The 19,370-nt window shown below is 40.4% G+C and overlaps 1 protein-coding gene and 1 long non-coding RNA gene across 3 annotated transcripts in view; one reads left to right on the top strand and one right to left on the bottom strand.

Annotated features, from left to right (window-relative positions):
- Cpx (synaptic transmission protein complexin) overlaps positions 1–19,370 on the bottom strand; it is a 265,288-nt gene that overhangs the window by 25,918 nt on the left and 220,000 nt on the right. The window lies entirely within an intron of this gene.
- The window catches only part of LOC143183856 (uncharacterized), a 69,387-nt gene that overhangs the window by 13,028 nt on the left and 36,989 nt on the right, over positions 1–19,370 (top strand). The window contains exon 2 of one of the 2 annotated variants that reach the window (XR_013002671.1): positions 19,012–19,077. This is a non-coding gene — a long non-coding RNA (uncharacterized LOC143183856). Of the gene's footprint in view, positions 1–429; positions 813–19,011; positions 19,078–19,370 lie in introns of those variants that run through there. The other variant, XR_013002670.1, reaches the window with a different exon arrangement.

Here is a 19,370-nt window from a genome sequence, read left to right as displayed (position 1 = left end):
AATCGTTCCCTTCCACTCGGCAGGCGCGCGTTAAGTTTCTTTGTCTTGTCTCTTATGCACCGTACACGGTGCATTTACATTATTACATCGTCCCGCTGCGTCTGCCTCTTATCTTCTGTTTGACTCTCTGCATGCCGCTTCTCGCGGGGAACACGCTCGTTCGAAAAACTCATTCCACCAGGGAAAAATAAAGAAATCCACTTATCTCTCTATCCACTGGCCCGCGCGTTTCCCAGTTCATCTATCATACCGAGGTTAATTAAATTTACTTATTTCGCGACGTCCATCAGGCGACTGTACATACCAGGCCCCCTCCTCCGTATCACACTGACCTGATCCACTTTCTTTCGTCAAATACCACGTGGCGTCGGATCGCCCAGAGATTAAGCGCAAATGATATAAATTCACTCTGCTTGGTTCCTATTATAGCGAACGAATATAACGAAACAATGCGTCCGACCCAGTTCTCCCTGGATTCAACAACGAACACAGGCCCTATTCACCGATCGACCAATTCGCCCCTTTTGTCCATCAACATCTCTTTCAACGCGATTAAAAGTCACGGTGGATTTTAACGAGTGGAAAGAGTCCGGCATTGATCAGGCAGTGAATATTTCTCGGCCACTTTGTCGCCGAACTCGCTCCCGATCATTATAATCCTTTGGACGACGCGATTCAGCCTGCAACAACGCTCGGGGGCGTTCGGTTAAAGGGATAAAAATAAACGTCGGACGTTCGGATGATTCTACTCCGTCGGCTCGATTTACGAACGGCACGGCTCATCTGCGCGCTGGAACGTCATCTCCTGGGCGCAGTCGTACAACAGGAACGACTGTAATGGCGAACGAGGACAATTGCCCCGGTGCAAATGGACCGACAAGGCCATGGACGTTATCGTTTGCACCGACATTTTCGCGGGTATGTGCCGTTTCTAGGTTCGCGCCTCGCCTCTCCTTTGCTCCCTTCTCATGGGGTGGAAGGTAGACGTAGAACGATCCGTTCTTATCGGGCTTATCGACCGCGAAATTTCCTTCCTGCAGAAGCGCGATCAGAAACGCGTGAAAGTCTGATCGATACCGGAACTGGGAATTTTTCGTCCTGGAGACACGGAAGGAAGTCTGAGTATTTGTGAAAATTTTATCGGTGAGAAAATTGAAATTTTTACTAGGTTTCACAAAGGTTAGGTATTCCGTTAGTGTTAAGTTTTATATAGGGTGTTCGACAATAGATGTTGAGAATTTTAAACAGTGATTTTATATGTTAAAAGAGGAGGTAAATTAAGAACGAGGAAACTATGTTTAAGAGTTTGTTTTAGAGTTTTGTACCTGTGAGATAGACTAATTCAAGTGCATTTTTTTTAAATTATGTTTTTTACAGGATTTTACCGCCTTTTCTCCTGTTTATTAGAATAACAGGTATTTAGTTAAGTTAGATTATAAATGAAAGAAATTGAATAGTATGAACTACTTCGAATATTGTGTTAAGAAGTGGGTAATCGCATTTGTTTTTCGGTTGTCCTGAGAAATAACAAAAAAGGACTTGGGTTAGTCTAGCTATCAGGTACAGAGTTCATTGTCAAGGAAATATCTACAATACATGTAAAATATGTATGTCTGACTTGAGACTTATTCTACTGACCTCGTTGTGCCTGACCTGCTTGGTGCAAGTGGGCAGTAGAATATGTAGGTCTTAAGTCAGACACATTTCACGTTTATTTTAGGCGCTCTCTTAACAATAGCTCTGGATCGAATCTTCCAATGTATTTTTGTCATTCTTGAATGTCGTCTTATTTTAGTGTGTTAAAATCACCCATTCGAATTTCTGGTACCTGTCGTCAAATACTCTGTATAGTAATCTGCTGCTTCAATTAATATAACAGTTCAAGCAATTTTATCTTTGGGTTACTGAATTGATCCAAAAATCCTCTGCAATTTCTCCTAAAATGAATTCTCGAAGGTTGCTTGAAGGTTATTCATTTTTCGAGCGTCTCTTTAAATTTCCTGTTACTCTTGCCTAAGGTTGCTGCTAAGAGTACGCAGACATACAATATCAAGAAGTTGCACAAGCTCGAGTCACCTTCTAAGCCGACAGGGCATAAACATCCCGCTTCCTGGGTTTACGCTACAGAAGTTCTCATTGAGATGCAGGAAGAAACTCCGAATCTGCCAAAGCGAGATAAAATTCAGAATCTTCCGTGCTCGTAAATAACCATCGCTATCATGGCGAATCAGCGTAGAGAGGAGCAAACCCTCAGAAATGACTCAAAACCACACCATTCGTCATAAACCATCATCCTCACTGGAAATTTCAACGAAGTTCAACGCGGTTTCCCCGCAACAGCGCGTCGAAAAACGCTAGCTCGCGGTGACATAAATATCGCGAGACGCGTAGAAACCCAATAAACATTTAAAGTGCCAGCATGCAGCACAAAATCATTAACTCTCGCGGCACGAATTACCGTGGCGTGAATGCACAGGCTGAAAAAGGCCGCGCGACTGCGCAGCGGAAGTGCATCCGCTCGCCCTCTCGCTGACTTTTCATCGCTGGGATTTCAATACCTGCACGATGATTTAAAAGCGCCACGATGGAGTCATTGCGGGGTTTCTCTGTCGATATTCGTGCGACGGGGGTTCGAGGGGGCCGTCGCGTCGCAGCGACGTCCTCTTTCGGCCCCGTCCTCTCGTATGTAGGCCAAGAGTCGCTTTGGCTGGCTTTTTGTTCCCGCGAATCCGCGACGCGGATCATTACGCGGAACGACGCTAAAATCTGCCTTTCGAAACATCTTCCTCCCGTATCTTTAATGATTATACACGTCCTTTTGGCGTCGACGCGCCACGATTCCTCGCAGTAATTATTGCAAGATATTTCGTTCCTCTATTATCCTATTATCACGTATTTTCTGTCATTGGCACGAATTTTTCCATGTCAAGTTGCGCGGGAAAAATGTATTGAAATGCGATGCTCACTGACAAGTATGGTTTTGTCATGACAGTGATTTTGAGATTTTCACGAATTTGGGGTGACCTACTTCTAAACAGGGATGGAATTATTTGAATGCTTTATGAGTGAGTATTTATATGTTGCGAAGCAGGTTTTAATATTAGGTATTTTAGGGCTGGGAGGGTTGAGCAAAAGAATCTATTGAATGTTATTTAAATTTATAAACATTAAAACAGACTTTACGACTTGAATATTTGAATAAAATTTGAATTATCTACATATATTAATAAAGTTACCTTCGTTATTATCGCTGAAGGAATTCAGCGTTCAGTTCGAATATAGAGCAGTTTCGCAAGTAGAACGAGGCCTATTTCTAACGACCTATTTCTGTTGTCGAAGATTCGTGGGTCATTTAAAAACAAAGGAAGTCACGAATAGCAGTCAGAACAAATTTCAACCCGAAAAATACGGGTCGCGATTTTCCTTCAAAGTTGTCGCTGTTTTATGCTTACCATTTGAACAACGACAACGACGACAACGTCGACGACATTGTGAAGCATAAAGGGGAACAATGCAAAAGAAACGACCGCGACCTCGATAGTCATCGGTAATCATCCACGTGCCAGTGGAATGAAAGCAACGAAAAGCAATCTTCAACGAACACCCCTGGCTCCACTTTTTCCCCTAATCTCTTTTTCTCTTCGTCAAAAATCTCCTTCGCTTCGAGAGGGTTATTAATCAGGAGCGCGATCGAGCTTGCTCGTGTCCATTTTTCATTCTACCATGTTAGTACGGTTGAGTTGTCAACGACGCGATGGAAATCATATTGAAAGAAAGAAGTGCTGTTTACATTAGAAAACAGATAGAGAATGACTAGCGTTTGGATCGAAGAACGGTTCCCATTTTCGAATCAGTGATTTCATTTTTCGGATTTTCTATTTCTGAGCTGTCAGGAATCCAATCGTGGACTCTCGCGGCAAAATAAAAAATGCAGCAAGCAATGTGCCACAAAGTGTCGTGCCGTGGTAAGAAGTTACTCGGCCGCGAAATCGCAATTTTAGGTTGCAGTCTCTCCGAGAAAAGCTTGAGAAGCACTTGAGGGAGTGAAGCAGGACTGAAGGCGCAGCTGAATTCATTAACGCGAATTCGACCGTCATTCCTTCTGCATTGCTGCGATGGAACGAGGAATCGAGAGAATGGCTAGAGGAGTGCTAAACAATGTTACGCTTTGTCAATTAGGGGTGAATAATAGAGGAAGAGATTAATAAAGGAGGCTTTTAAGGAAACTAGGGAGAAAACTGGGACATCGAGACAGGGCTCAGTTTTAATTCTTTTCGTGATAATGGAACTTCTTGAGTGAAAAGAGATCTTTTGGGAAAGTTCCCCTACTTTCGAATTTTTCTCGAATCATACCAGTTGGTTTCAAATGTAATTTTGATTTACTTTGAGTGCTGCTTGAAACCAGAAAGCCATAACGAGAGTATCATAATTCTTTGGTAATTAATTATATTTGCGTGTGATTAAAATTGATGAGTTCAGTATGTTAGGAAGACATAATTGAAGTATATGAAGTTTGATTAGGTTAGATTTGATTTGAAATGTAATCGATGAGATGGATGAGATATGGTCGAGGAAATATTGGTGTTGAAAGTGGGTGTGTATTATGTATTGGATTCGAGAAGGTGTATCTAATATTTTATCTACAGCTTTCAAATTTTCAAATTTTTAGATTTTCAAATATTCAAATTTTCAAATTTTAAATTTTTCAAATTTTTAAATTTTCAAATTTTCAAATTTTCAAATATTCAAATATTTAAATTTTTAAATTCTCAAATATTTAAATTTTCAAAATCTGTTTCATTCCATGTTTGAGAAAAAGTCATCTGTCTCCTCATAAATAATTTCATACGCGACCACCAAAAATGTCTCTACGTTTAAATACCTCTACAGTTACCTAAGTTCTGATATTTTTAGAGCACTACAGTGGAAGTTTGTACCAAAAAGGTTCAACTAAATTTTGTCTCCAAGAAAACTGGTATGTTTCTACTTTCCCACAAACATGAGTTGTTAAAACTTCTGAAGTAGTAAAAGACCTCCTTAATCAGACAGTACCATAAAAGCCTTGGACTCTACTTTGCAACGCTTACGATCAGATACTTCCTACTCATTCGAAGTTCAAATTCTCTATATTCATACAAATTTGACTGTCCAATGTCCCCAGTTTTATAAACCAAACGCTCTTCTTATTTTCTCCAAATTCCATGGCTTGAAGACCCCCATAAGATTTCATCGCGTCGCAATATAATCAAAAGTACGATTGCTGGGTCGGAAAAATCAGTGGAAAAAGTTGTTTCGACAGCGACAGAGGCTCGCGTAGAAATGAGAAGGTCGTTGCACCGAGATTAACAGTGCTTTTTCTTTTGTTTCCGACGAGCGTTTTCCCGCGCGAGATGCTTAACGCGTTTCAAACGATCGCACAGTTTAATTCCTCGGCAAAGGAGCTAACGCGCATTCCGTGTTAGCGCCGGGACATTTCTCGATGTCAGACACACGGGAACGATTATACATTTGCAGTAGAATTTTGGTGGCGGAAGCGAGCGCTGGTTTTTGATCTCTTTTTCACGGCCATGTGAATTCTTTCTGTCCAGTGGACGGTGGAGACGGAAAGGGCAGGTATGCGAGTTTGAACACTTGTGTCCGATAAAATGAAATTCTCTGGCAATCGTGCGAGAATTTCGTGATACTAACTGCAGGGGTGTAGAGGGAGGGAGAGGGACAGAAGGATACCACAGAGGCGGTAAAAATGCCTGCTGTAAGATATTTCATACGCGGGAACGACTATGCGAAAAATCCGCGACACGCGATTCACCAGGATTTATTCGCGCGCGTTTGATCAGTGGGAGAGCAAAGCTCGTGTTGTTAATATGACCAGTGAAATTAGTTCATGAGAATCCTGTTCGCGTAATTATTGGAACTGTATGATTAATAAATCTGGTTTGTTTGATTTGGCGTGTTTATCTTTTAAACATCGTATTTACTACGATATAGCTGATTGAAGTTCAGTCAATTGCGAAGGTTAACTAATTAACGTTATATCCTATTATTTGATTTCGTTAGTTCATTCGATAATAATATGTATTGTCGTTGATCTGTTGCTTTATTAAAAACTGGAACTTCGTGATTCGACTTTACGCATCAGATTTAAAGAAATTAGATAATCCTCATTTGGTACAAGAATTATTTTTTTCTCTACAATTAATTTAAAAACGACACATGTTTTAATAATGCTATTACTGTGGCAAATAAGCAATACGTTAAAAATCTGTTTTTCGTGGATAATCTGGAACGAGGAGGTAGTAAAATGGAAAGAGATCGTTTGCAGTAAAGGAAGCAATTGACAACTCCTTTTACTACCAAAAATTTCGAGAAGTAGATTAGTAGCACACGGACTGAAATTTATTGAGTAGGATGGACAGAAAGAAGAACCTGAGGTAGAGAGCGCAAAATTACTGGGCTGCGGAACAATTGATCGTGGCCAGTCACGAAAGGCGAAGCGAGAGAAGGAATTTAGTAGAAGCAGTCGATGGGCTCGTGGCTTAGATTCAGAGGAAGGGCCAATTTCGTGGGAGTCGGCTACCAATCATTCTGATGAATACACGAGGATTAGATGCTAATGAGGGTACAAATATTTGATAGCGTCGAAATGGGAATCGCTGCTTCAGCAGATATCTAGTTACACAGTAACAACGTCCATCCAAGTATCCTATCATGATGAAATTATCAGAATTTTGTGATACCACTTTAAAGTATTATCTTGCACATAGGTAGCTATTATTATTAATTATTATACAAGTGCATGGGGTGAAATTCAGAGTGCTGCTGTTATACTTGAAAGCGTCTCTCAACAGGATCCATTGAGTCAAGAGACCAATTTCGACCATTCCCGCTTCACGTAGTTAGATGTTTCTCGATCCCCCAGTGACTTTCAGTTGCCTTATGTTTATACACATTTGCTGCCTCGTTTCAGAATTAGTAGCAACTACAGGGGAATATTTGATCTCGTGATGTCTGTTGAGACGCTCTCAAATATAACATTTTGAATACAATATTATCTGAATGGGCTTGGCTAAGAGGTGGGCAGCCAAACCTCCAGAAACCTTTGTATTTATTCTCAAATTACTGAAAATTGATTAACGAAAAAGTTAAATATCGAGATACAAAACAATTTGCAGTATTTCAATGTTGGAATAATCTTGTACACAAGATACGGTGTACAGTGAAAGGGTGAAATCCAACTTAATCTTGACAAGTAATAGCGTGAAAGATATCCCAGTGGCAGCATCGCGATTTCCAGAATATTAATCAGAGAAAAATGGAGCACAAGGGGATTTATTCGTTTCGATGATATTAAACGATTCCCCCATCCACGACCTCTCGATCGATCACGAAGATCCTCCTATTATTCCGGAAGTGAAATCGACGAGGTTCGTTCACCTACACGGAACATATCATTCCAGCGAAATGAAGTAAAGTAATCTAATAACGTTGTCTTCGCGGACAAATCCGATGAATTAAATCGATTCTCCCTCATCTCATTCGTCCCTACTTTTTCTATCGATACATTTTCACCGTGAATTAAAGGAGCACGAGATTTTCTTGATAAAACCAACGAATCTTTTCCCTCCACAGTCGATATTTAATTATCCATTCTATTACGAATATCGACTATACGTTTATCTACTCACTTATTAAAACAGCAATTATCGAAATCATCGAAACGAAGATTAAACAAAATTTTATCACAGACTTCGAAGGGGTTCACCATTTCCCTTACGTAATACGAAGTTTCGAAAAAGAAGTCACGATATCCTGAATGCATCGAATAGAATCCCTTGTAACGAAGTTAATAAAACAGTCCGTGCATCCCAGCGGTTCAATTAACTGAGCGATGTCGATTGAATTTTTTATCGACCGAAGCTCGCTCGGAAACGCTGCATCGCTGAAGGGAGAGGGACAGGGTAGAGTGAAAACTTGTTTCCATCTTCGATGACAATTTATCGGGACTCGCTGGAAGCTGCGAACAAGACGGATCTCGCACAGGCGAGAATCAAATTTGCGATCGCAGTCTCGCATCAATCCCGAGAATAAGTCTGGCCGTGTCTCTTCTCATCGTCACCACCCCCACTGTTTCTCGATTGGAAAATTCACTTGCGCGCGTGCTGAACGATTCCCTCGTTCTCCACGGGCCAGAGCTGGCTTTCCAGCTAGCCCTTAATCCAGCCGAAACGAGATCCGTATCTTCCGTCGGTGTCTAGGACTCCTTTGAAACCTGGCGTAAACTTGTTTCGCTATCAGCGTCTCCTAGCCGATGATTGGACGGTGTATTGTCGGGCGTCGAGCCGAGGCATTCGTTCAGGATTTCCCTCTGCCCGTCTCTTTTCACGCTCGTTACCTGTTTTTTATGGGAATGACGCGGTTGAGTCTTGTAAAATCCAGTTAAAATGCAGATTCGATCAGCGGGGCTCGGTAACGACGTCCACGCGCTCGAAATCGAAACGGGCTTTTTCCAGCCACGAAATTTATGCGCGACCGTTTTTCGGCCACCGCCAGCCAGACAGGCTTTAAAACTGTTCCACGTCCCGTGGAGCAAACGCTTATTGGAGGGGAACTCCGCGGGGGCCCCGAACGATTTGGGTCATGCTCTCCCACTGAACGCGATCCTATTACAGAGGGGTGAGTTTTGGTTGGAGGAGAAAGAAAAGGTACAGTGGGAAATCCAGCGAGCAGGACCGTAGGCAGGGATAGAGGTTTCGGGTGAAACAGATTTGCTGCCAGTGTTTTCCCTGTTCGCGTCGGATTAGCGTTTTAATTCGGCAGTGGTCGCGCTCGCAGCCCCTGTAAATTTCCGTTAAATGCAAATTCAATTTGCTGCCGATGAGGATGCGGCCGCTCTAGTTCCGAGCTGATGTTCGTCATGGCGCTGGCCAGGTGTTTCGAATGACCTGTTCCCGTGTTCAGAAGCGATATCGAGTGGCGTAGCGATTGGGCTCGCAAACGACTTTTATCTGGCGATAAATTTGTAGCGTTTTGCTGCAACCTATTGAGGGTGGAGTGTGCGGTGGTAGAGCTCGCGGAGCTTTATTTTAATTTACAGTTTATTAATAAAAATAAAGTTTATGGAAGAGAGGGAACAAGTCGATTACAATAGTGTTTAACGATGAAAATTCAAAGCTTAAGTCGTCTAAAGTTAAAGTTGTTTGAAACTCAAGATTTCTAATATCTAAGTTATCCAACTTATGACCAAATCATACTAAGTCTAAATCATTGAAACTTTAAGTATTTTTATGAATGATGAATGACACTAAAATATTCTAACAATTTAAACTCCTATACACTATCATTTACTTAAGCATGCTGACACTAGTGTATACTTATATTTGAATATACGTGCACTTGGTAGTTTGGTACACATGCATTTGATACACCTCTACTTACACACATGTGTACTTGGCAGACGTATATACAAGTGCTTGAAAGTTGCATTTATTGGAAATTTCCGGAAATTATAAAACTGGCACGTTTTATAACTATGCGAAGCCAATTTGAACAAAACCGCTCGTGAGTCACTCTGTCGTAGAAGACAAATGCTTTATGGGTTTTCACTCAACAATCATGAGGGATATATGTCCATTCATGGAAACGACGCGAACCCAGAATTTCCATTTGGTTTTTATTAATGCATGCTCGTTAGTTTTTCTGAGTGAGTGCGATAATGCGAACAAAACGCGGACATAACGTTTTCACAGCGGCGATCGGTTTTCGATCAACATGGTTGGGCTTGTTTTTGCGCGGAGTGGTCGCGCATATTCCCGAAAGGATCGTCGAAAACCGCGCTCAGAAGAGGAGGATTTCCATTGAAAGCGGATTTCGTGGCGAACGAGACTTAGACTCGAGGTTCGATTGAACTTCCGTTTCCCAAGGAATCACTCTGATCTCCGTTCTTTCGTTCTTTAGCTAAACGTGCACTGGTAGGGTTGTTTGGATAATTATTTAGTATAGTGTACAATACATCGTTTTTAATCAAAATAGTGGGATTCAGAATTTTTTAATTTATCTTGTACTACATCTGAGCCAAGATAATCATTTCTTAGTAGTACCTAGATGACTGATTTTTTCTTTGCTACCCTACTTATAGTAGGTTGTAATCTCAGTTATATTTTAAACTAGATTGCATTTATGTAACAGATCCCTGATTTTTCGAGACACATGATTTATTTTTATAACAAAAAATTGTGTTTCAGTATTTGAAAATTTGAATATTCATAAGGATATCGTGTATCACTAAGGGGTTACGCTCCTAGTATGCAGGAGAGAACATTAAATTAAACTTCAACTCATATCGAAATTTCGTAGCAACTATTTACTCGTTAGTTCGTGGTACCTGAAACTATGAGCAAGTTTTTAGTGTCAGCAATCGTTTAGTCGTTAGTGGTCTTGCTCTTAACACATTGTTTGCGCGACATCGATGCCCCTTGACTGAAGCTCGCGTGGATGAGTAACTGAATCGAGAAGTAGGGAAAAAGGGGCGAAAGTAAAGGGAAAGTTGCTCCATTGCTCCGGGGCAAGAACAAATTGTCCAAGCGTTTTTCGTTCATGCATAAAACATCGTTGTCCGACGCTAATGCAAGCAGACATCGAAGTTGCCCGAACCTCTCTCATCCCTTGGAGTCCAAGGACCGTCCGGTTCTGAGGCATCAATCTTATTAACTCGAGAAACCTCGGCGCTCCTTCGGACCCTTCCTACCCTTGACTTCTCGACGATAAATTTCGTGGCAAAGTCGACCAGTCGTTATCTTCTTCTCTTCCAAATCACTACCTTTTACTCTAGATATTAAAGATTTTAAACTGAGTAACAATTTAGCTGTTGTTTAAATTAGAAATTTTAATTTGGAATTATTAACATAGTAATTTTAACTCTTGTTAGATTTTGAATAAGAATTAAGAATAAACTAGGTACTGTATTTTTTATAAAGGATATCATCATGAAATTCAGAAAATTGAATATGTAAAGAAGAGTGTAAATATGTAAAATAGTATGCATGAATGTAGGTAGTAAAAATGGTGAATTCATATTTAAATATTCGCGCCTGAAGTCCCTTCGGGTTAGTTCGCCTTCGGTCGGATAGTTTCGTCGTTGACGTAGCAAGATGGCGTAGTGGTTGCAGTAGGCGCGAACAGTGAAAGCTCTGTGGTATTCTTTTCATATTCTCAGCAACTTTTTCCCCGCGCAGTAGTAATCTAATAAGTTCATTTTCGTCTTCTCATTCTTAATTGTAAAATAATAGTTCTATTGCCAGTGTGTGTGTACGTGCTAATAGAATAACCTTAAAGAAAACAAGTAGTGTAAAGGTGTGCTAAATCAGGTTAGTAGAAACGTATTTTTTGTTTTGCTGAGACAATGTTAAATGTCTTGTTCAACTATGTTTACGACACGGTCGTTTTATTGCCTTGAGCTTTCATGTTTGCGAAACTGTCTCTAGAAGTCAGTATAGGTCGAGCGATCGTAGAGGTCGGATACGGAAATAACAAAGTTTGTTTTCGGACACTCGCGTTCTGTGGATTTAAGAGAAAGTAAATGTGTGTGGTTACGTATACGAAAAATATTTGTGAGACAAGATTCGCGTAAAGAATTCTGTGCGAGGTTATTAACATTAAGATTCAGTGCAAAATTGATGTTTTAAACTTTCGATAGAATCTAAACTATAATGCAAAGTAGTGGCCATCTTGAAATTGGTTATAACATCGTGGAAGAAGTTTTACCATTTATGACAGTCGTTTTCTGAAGTAGGAAGAAGACTTAAGGTGAGTTATACAACAGTTATAGTATAGGTTTTATGCAAATTTAAGTTTTAGAACTCCATAATGGTGAGTGAGACCGCGATTCTTGTTTTTGAGAATTTCTTCACTTGATTCTTGTGTCTCGTATTATTTATATGTATCAAAGTTAATTATTATCATTGAAGTAGCCTATAATAATATCGACACGTTCATTTCTCATATTTAATTTCGCACAGAATAATACGACAAAATGCGACTTTATCAAATCTATACTTTACAATAGATTGAGTTATCCTGTCTGTTGAATCAGAGCATGATAGGCACGATTACATTTCGTCAAATGTAGTTGATCATGTTCATATCTAATCTAATAATAATAAAAGTGTCTGTTTCGCGATTTGTTCTTTAATATATTCGCATCTCTAAACTCGCCAGTACATACTCAGTTGTCTAACTTCAGTTTGTTCTTGAAATCAGCGTTTCAGACTTCCTTGTCGCTGTTTCGGTACACTTTGTTAACAATAGAACAAACATAATAATAGGGGTTGAAAGACCGACAGTATCGTCGATCAGAGATCGTCGTTATCCTATTGTCTTAAATGACTGGTTCGTAATCAGCAATCGATAAATGGCCGAGCCGAGTAATCTGACATTCACGTAATGCGTTTACGCGATTACGTCGAGAGTAACAAGCGTATGGTTGGCATAAGCTCGAGTCAAGTAGTCTTGATTAAGCCACTCTGCTATAATTAACCGCATCTCTAGAATTTGCTCTTGAATCGATCGATACGACCGCATCGGTTCAGCCCTCGATTGTGACTTCTCCGCGAACGGGGTTCGTTAATGTCTGTTTAATGGAATTCGCGTTTCTGTTTGCCCGTTACGTGATCAGGATATTCGCGTTAATTGATGTCCGCGCAAACATACAAATACATCATTGGCCTCCATTGACGACTAACGAAATTTCATTGCGCAAGAATCCAACTAGAAGTTCGCTTAATTACTGCACGCCCCTTCAATCTAGTTGATGAGAAAAATTGGTAAAGGGGGAGTCGCTGGAAATTGTCTTCCCGTCATTTTCTTGCCTCCGTGTATCTATCGGATGAGGCTAAAGTAACATCCTCCTCGGATCGCCAGAAGCGGTCTACGGTTATTCATTTCCTGCAGGAATATCTGCCAGAGTGTATCAGATCTTCCACTCACTGAAGTGTTATTGAGGGGTTCCCGCTGCGGAACGTTGATTGTTCCGCTCGTACAGTATGTAAATCCGAGTCTTAGACGGGGGCAGAAATTGTCTAGCTATCAATTCTCGATTATCTGATTTAGACACTGGTCTCCACGACAGTCGAGTGAATGTAGAAATAATCGATGCGAGGTCGTTGAACGATAAATTCTAAATAGAGTACCTAAGTAGCTTTAATGAGGTGTTACTCTGGTGAACTTAAGAAAATAGAAAATTATATCAACTCAATAATCTAATACTGTCGATGTAAAAGAGGTTCTAAAAATATTCAAATTTGTGTATTTGTAGTTCTTGAAATAGCGAAATATTTATTTAAAGAATCTCCAGAAAAATATTCTTGGTTATTTTGTCTACATAGGTATTTAAATTACTCGGAAAATCAGAATCATCACTTCTCTTGATAAATCATACTTCATTTTATAAACGCCACGATAAGAATGTCTGTTCTTTAAGCGAGTAAAATATTCGTGTTATACGAAACGAAAAAGCAAACTACTGTTGACTGAGATTATACTTGAGAGATACCGCATACAAATGATCGATTCACTGGAGAAACAAGCGAAAAAAGAAATAAGCGGGTTGCAAAGAAATCGAGCAAACGTCTCGTTACGTTTATTGTCGATTCAGGGACGAATTTCTCGTGAACATCGACGGAATCGTGCAACACGAACAACACGCGAGATCTTGCTCGCTCTTCGTATACGTAGGAACGCGAATGCAAATCGATCACTTTCGTTCATGCATTACGAAGTTTCGCGTGCTCACGCATTCAAATATTTTCACGATTCTTTATTTATGACTCTGCTATAACTGCATTGCTTTCGTTTCAAATACTTTAGGGCTTGGATTTTTCACAATTTTTAAAAATCATTAACTTTCCTCGAGAACTGCCCATAACTTTACCTTTATTTTTAAGAAGAATATTTTCTAAAATATCAAATAATTCTAATTTAGAAGATTTTACATTGAAAAACGTTGTTTCAAGTTTCTGCTAACTTATATTCTAAAAAATTGTGTAGAATGTATATCATTAAATTTTGTACTTAATTAAAACATATTACTTTCAAACTAGCCTTTACATCAATTAAATTTTCCTAATGAGGTAACCATTTTTTCAGTCAAAAAGTGAAGTAACTTTCGCCACGATGATTAATATAAAACTTTACAAACTTACTTCGTTAGCATATACATGCTTGTAAATTTTTGTTCCGAAAAACCTTGTGGAATAGTACGTCTAAATTTTCCTGTGTTGTACCATTACACTTACTACGCGCTAGCACTGTTGGCTAGTGCGTGTTGATGTTGAAGTTTGAATTAACTTATTACTCGCGAATGTGTACTAAAAACAAGAACTTGAATATGCTTAACATAGTTAGGTAAAATGTAGAGCGTATAATGCGAACGTATAAACATTCGTACTTTTCCATACTTATTAACTTATTAATTGGTCTCAAAAATAATATAATTAGTGATCAGTTTATATTCTTTTGAATCAAGTCTAATTCGTGTAGTTTAAGAAAAGTTCTTTTTAATGCAGGGATTTTTTCCAGTGCTAGATACCCTATCCTCGGTGACTTCGTAGTAGCATCTTCTCGCTGTCATCTTTCTCGTAAAATTTCCCTTCGAAGTTCCCACTCGCCTTCATTCTCATTAAGACCGAGACACTGTGGCTCTCTCAGCGTCTTATTTCGATCTCTCGCGTAAACACGCGGCAACACTATCTCGCGGCCGTTCCCCAAGTTTGTTCCTCCGCCACTTGTTCCTCCCACGATAGATTGTCGTTCAATTTGCGTCTTTCCCAACTCCCAAGGGGCGCGGGGAAAATCCCGCGAGCGCGGCGTAATTAGTCGTAGGAGGCGGTTAGAAAACAGAAGTGTCTCGAAGTTAGCCCGACGTTGCATTCAGAACGCGCGGCAGAATTAGTCCTATTGATTCGAGGCTCTCTCGGTCCGACAGCCGCGATAACTTCGTTTCGAAGGAAACGCGAGATGATCCAGCCACACTTTGCCTGCCACAATACTGGGGTAATTTCTCTTCCTATTTCTGCTCTTCCCTCTTCTTCGACTCACCCGCGGCGAGCTGAGCCGCGAGCGCCAACTTGTTTCGAGTTGCCGCTACTTTCGCGAAAATTGCCAAGTCGTCGCGAGCCCTCGCCCCCTCTGATCCTTCATTCGTCACGGCCTCGGATCGGTCTGAGCTAATTAGCGCGAACTCGGCGCCAATCGATGCTGTTTTCTGTCGATCGTTGCCGCTGGTGAATGGAGGACCCCGAGGGCTTGGCAAACATCGACTCGACTGTGGACCTTTCCGTGCTTACTCCATCGACCAGACCTCTCTGTGCTTCCTCGAATTCAAATTTAAATGAAATTTCTGGGAAATGTTATTACGCGCTGGCAAATGGACATCGCTTGTGCTCGTTTTAGTTTCATGGGGTCCGTGAGTGAGTGTGCCTCGGCGAGGTGCACGCGATACGTGCAGGTCAGGAAGGGAAGTTGAGATACGACGACGTAAAACGCTTGATCGTGGTCGGTATCGTGAAAGAGACGACGACGCGTTTCACGACCTTGTTACCAATAAAGCTCGAGTGTACAAGCACGAGGCACGAGTAGGTCAAGCATCTGGCTGACCAGTGAAAATATGGTACGTGAAAGGGGCTGGGCCTCGAGCCTCGAAGACGTTCGGGGTGATTTTCGAGCGTGTCGGGGGTTGTTATTTCATTCCCTTCCTTGCTGTTATTCGTCTATGACTAGAAGACGGAACGACATAGAATGTATTTATTTTTCAACTATTGCCGCTCGAAGAATTGAATCAATATTAATTTTGTATTGTTTGTATTTCATTACGCTCTTGTTTTGTAAGAAAAGTGTTCTGTATAGCTAGTTTGTCATTATTTAGCAGAAGTGTCGTTAGGGTGGCGTGTTATATGTTTATCAAATATCCAACCTTCGTTTGAGGTGAAGAGTAGGTATTGACGTAGTTTTAGTAAGAGGATGTAGATCACGACAAAGTCTGTTTTTATTTTAAGAAAACCTTCACTTGATATGGAGTCAGTGTTATAACATAGTGTAGTCGAATTACTGTAATTCTACGATAAAGAATTATTAATAGCTGTATGCAAAAGATTAAAACTTTTCAGCTTATTAATCTGTGTAAGTTAGTCACGGAAATTTTTCACATGAGATATTAAAACTTGAGAGAGTATAAATACTCTGATATCATTACATCAAACAAGGATTAAGAAAGATATCTATGAATATACTATTACAAAAAATATTTATGTTAATCTTGTTTCATCCACTTTCGTTTCATGAATCAAACTTGAATAACAAACCTTGATTTAGTAGACTGTAACTGACAAATCAGTATTAATAAAACTAGCTCCGTTTGATAGGGACAATTTAGGAAAAATTCTAGTGATTAACTTGAAATTATAGAAAACAGTACATAGTGACGATTATTCCAAAAGTGTCACAAAGTGTCAAGCTAACTCCAAAGTTGAAGATATATTTTAGAAAACGAATACCACTTCCCCATCAACCACAATCTCTTCAGATCCACAAATCTCTTCCCACTGTTCATGCAAATTACAAGTATACTTGGTTCTTAGGGTATAACCTTGACAGTAGAACGTGCCTTTGTGTCACCACTTTCCCCCCAGAAGTTCCACTGAAATTGTTCAAGCACAGTTTAACTTAACAGTCCCATTTGTTCTGGCCAGTTTTCTGTGACGGTTCGAACTATTTGTCGAGCTTTCAATTAACCAATAACCAATGAACCGTGCGAACAGTAATTACGAGACAACAAGCTCTTTTCTTCATCGTGGTAAACGGGAGCCAAGCAGGTCGAATATTTTATTACCGACGGCTAATAAACTTATCGGTAAGAAGCTTAGTTAACTTCGTCGAAACTCGAGGCAAGCGAGGCAGTTGTCCCATACCATCGTTCCGAATCCTCCCTCATTTACGGCGACGCAAGAAAAAGAGATTAAGTCGTTTATTTACGACGTATACGAAGTCTAGTTTTATATCTTCAGGAACACCGTGAAAAGTGTGTCGCGACGATGTGAGATTGATTCATTTTCGCCAAGGGTTTCCTCTCAAGGATCTGCATTCAGCCTACCGTCGCTTATCGCGATGCCGTGGGCTGGTTCACGAGTATCGTTAAAAAAAAAATATGGGTCACACGGCAGCGAGCTAGCAGCTGGCAGGGGGGCGAAAATTGTGGCGACGTTTAAGATCAAAGCGTGCGAAAACGCGAGGCGAGACGGTTACGGACCTCGTTGTCGTCGTTAATTCGCGAGAGAACGTTTCGTCGTGCAAACGAATCGACGCGGGAAACGCGAGCCTCTCGAGGGTGGCTTCTCGGCGTGGCTTGGCGCGTGAATTTCTCAAAACGCACGGGCTTTCGCTGCTCTCGAAATCCGTGTCCGACTTTGACGTGAATATGTAATAATTCGCCGTTTGGCAGAGGCGGTTTGGCGACTTGGGAACCGCTGACGCGGAGGGTCGTTTCCGTGAGAAGTAGGCCACAGCTTGTGCACGTAAAGACTCTATTTTTTTGTGACGCATAACCCGTCGAGGTCGGTCGAAGGGAAACCTCAGCAGTTCGGTTAGATCTGGCACGTGACATCGGGATCGCATGCCAGCCGATCGGCCGTTGATCCTTGAATACGAATTAACAGATTTCCGGTGACGATTTAGCAGCGTATCTGAGGTGGAGTAGCGATATCATGTTAGCAGTTATATTTTGATATAACTGTTTAATATATTATTGGAGGCATTTCATGTTTGCTTTTATCTTATCGAGTACTGCAGTAAATCACTTTTATCAGTTTCTTAGGAAATCGATCAGAATTTAGGCATAACACCTGGCAAAAAATTGACACAGGTATTTGAAGTATGTACATAGGTATACGAAAACTACAAATACAAATTTTGAAATTTTGAATTTCGTATTAATTATGATAATAATTCTACCCCATAAGATGATTGAGATGATATATTCCTAGTTTTTCACCAAAGAATTTGATAATGTAATTAAGTTTGAATATTCTCTGAGAGACTGTTCCGTCGATAGGATCCAAGCTTCTTTCATTTTCGGGGGTTAGGTGCTCCAGAGCAGATAATCTTTTTAAACTATTCCCGAGTGCTCGAGGGGTCAAAACGCGATAAGCGCTTGGATAGTCTGGCTCAGAGTAAAATACAGCAAGAATTATTGTTACGTCGGGATAAGGATAATCCTCACGTTCGAGGATTAATTGTATAGTTCCGAGTTCTCTCGCGTGAACGCTATCGAGTTGCTTTGATCTAACGATTAGGCGATTCTAATTGCGCGTTCTAGCACGCGCGTGACCGACCAGTCGTCTCTGTAAATCAAGCAAGTTCGACGAACGAGGATGTTTCACGTGGAAATCTCGAGCGAGTTCTGATTGTCAGGGTAGCTAAGCTCGAGCTCTGCTCGTTGATTAAACAACTGAGAGCTTCTTCAGTTACGAGCTAGTTATAACGGAACATTGACACTGATGACAACGGATATTTTTCTATTCTTGAAATGTACATGACGTATACAGTCCTCTAACAACGTAACCATAGCCAACGTGATGGTTCGGACTATGTAATTAGCTTTTATCGTTGATGGAATCAAATTAATTTCGATTCAGAGTCGCGGAGTCGATGCTTGTCGATGGTGGTCGCCTTTTCGCGTGTCACACCGTTCAGTCATTAATTATCTCAAAATTTAACGAGCTTCGGTACGTGCGTCACGTGGTAACGTTCGCTAGAATCTCCTAATTAGTATCTTCCTATTGTTCGCTGATTATTCTTCGAAGAATAACGCAGGTTCCCTGTTCTATTCAGTGATAAATATCGACGGCTGAAAACTGACTTCTACTATGGAAAAAATGGAAAATAGAATTACTCGGTGTTAGTTACGTACTTATTATTTTTTCAGGTAATTACTATTGGCGCTAACGTGTTGCTTTTTTGTTCTAGAGTTCTTTCTTCTCACTGGCACTGGAGATGTCTTCGCCAGCCAATTAGGGGAGGAGCTCATCATCGGTGAGTTGCAACTTCAACCCTTTACTATATATACATATATATTTAACCTGTTAACCGATTCATTTCAAAAGAAAAAAGATTTTAATATGTTACGAAATACTTAATCCTTTATATAATATTGAGACTCTAAAAATTCAGTAAATAAAGGGTTAAAAATGGATGTATTCAGCTATTAGATTTCATCTATTAAAATTGCATATAATTAATTTTTTATATGTGTCGATGTTTCGATAAGAGACCATAAACTTGAAAACAAGTATTAATATTCTCGTATAAATGCCCATGAGTGTAAA

This window comes from Calliopsis andreniformis, chromosome 9, assembly GCF_051401765.1.
Source record: "Calliopsis andreniformis isolate RMS-2024a chromosome 9, iyCalAndr_principal, whole genome shotgun sequence".
NCBI classification, from domain to species: domain Eukaryota; kingdom Metazoa; phylum Arthropoda; class Insecta; order Hymenoptera; family Andrenidae; genus Calliopsis; species Calliopsis andreniformis.
This window is presented reverse-complemented; position numbering and strand designations above follow the sequence as displayed.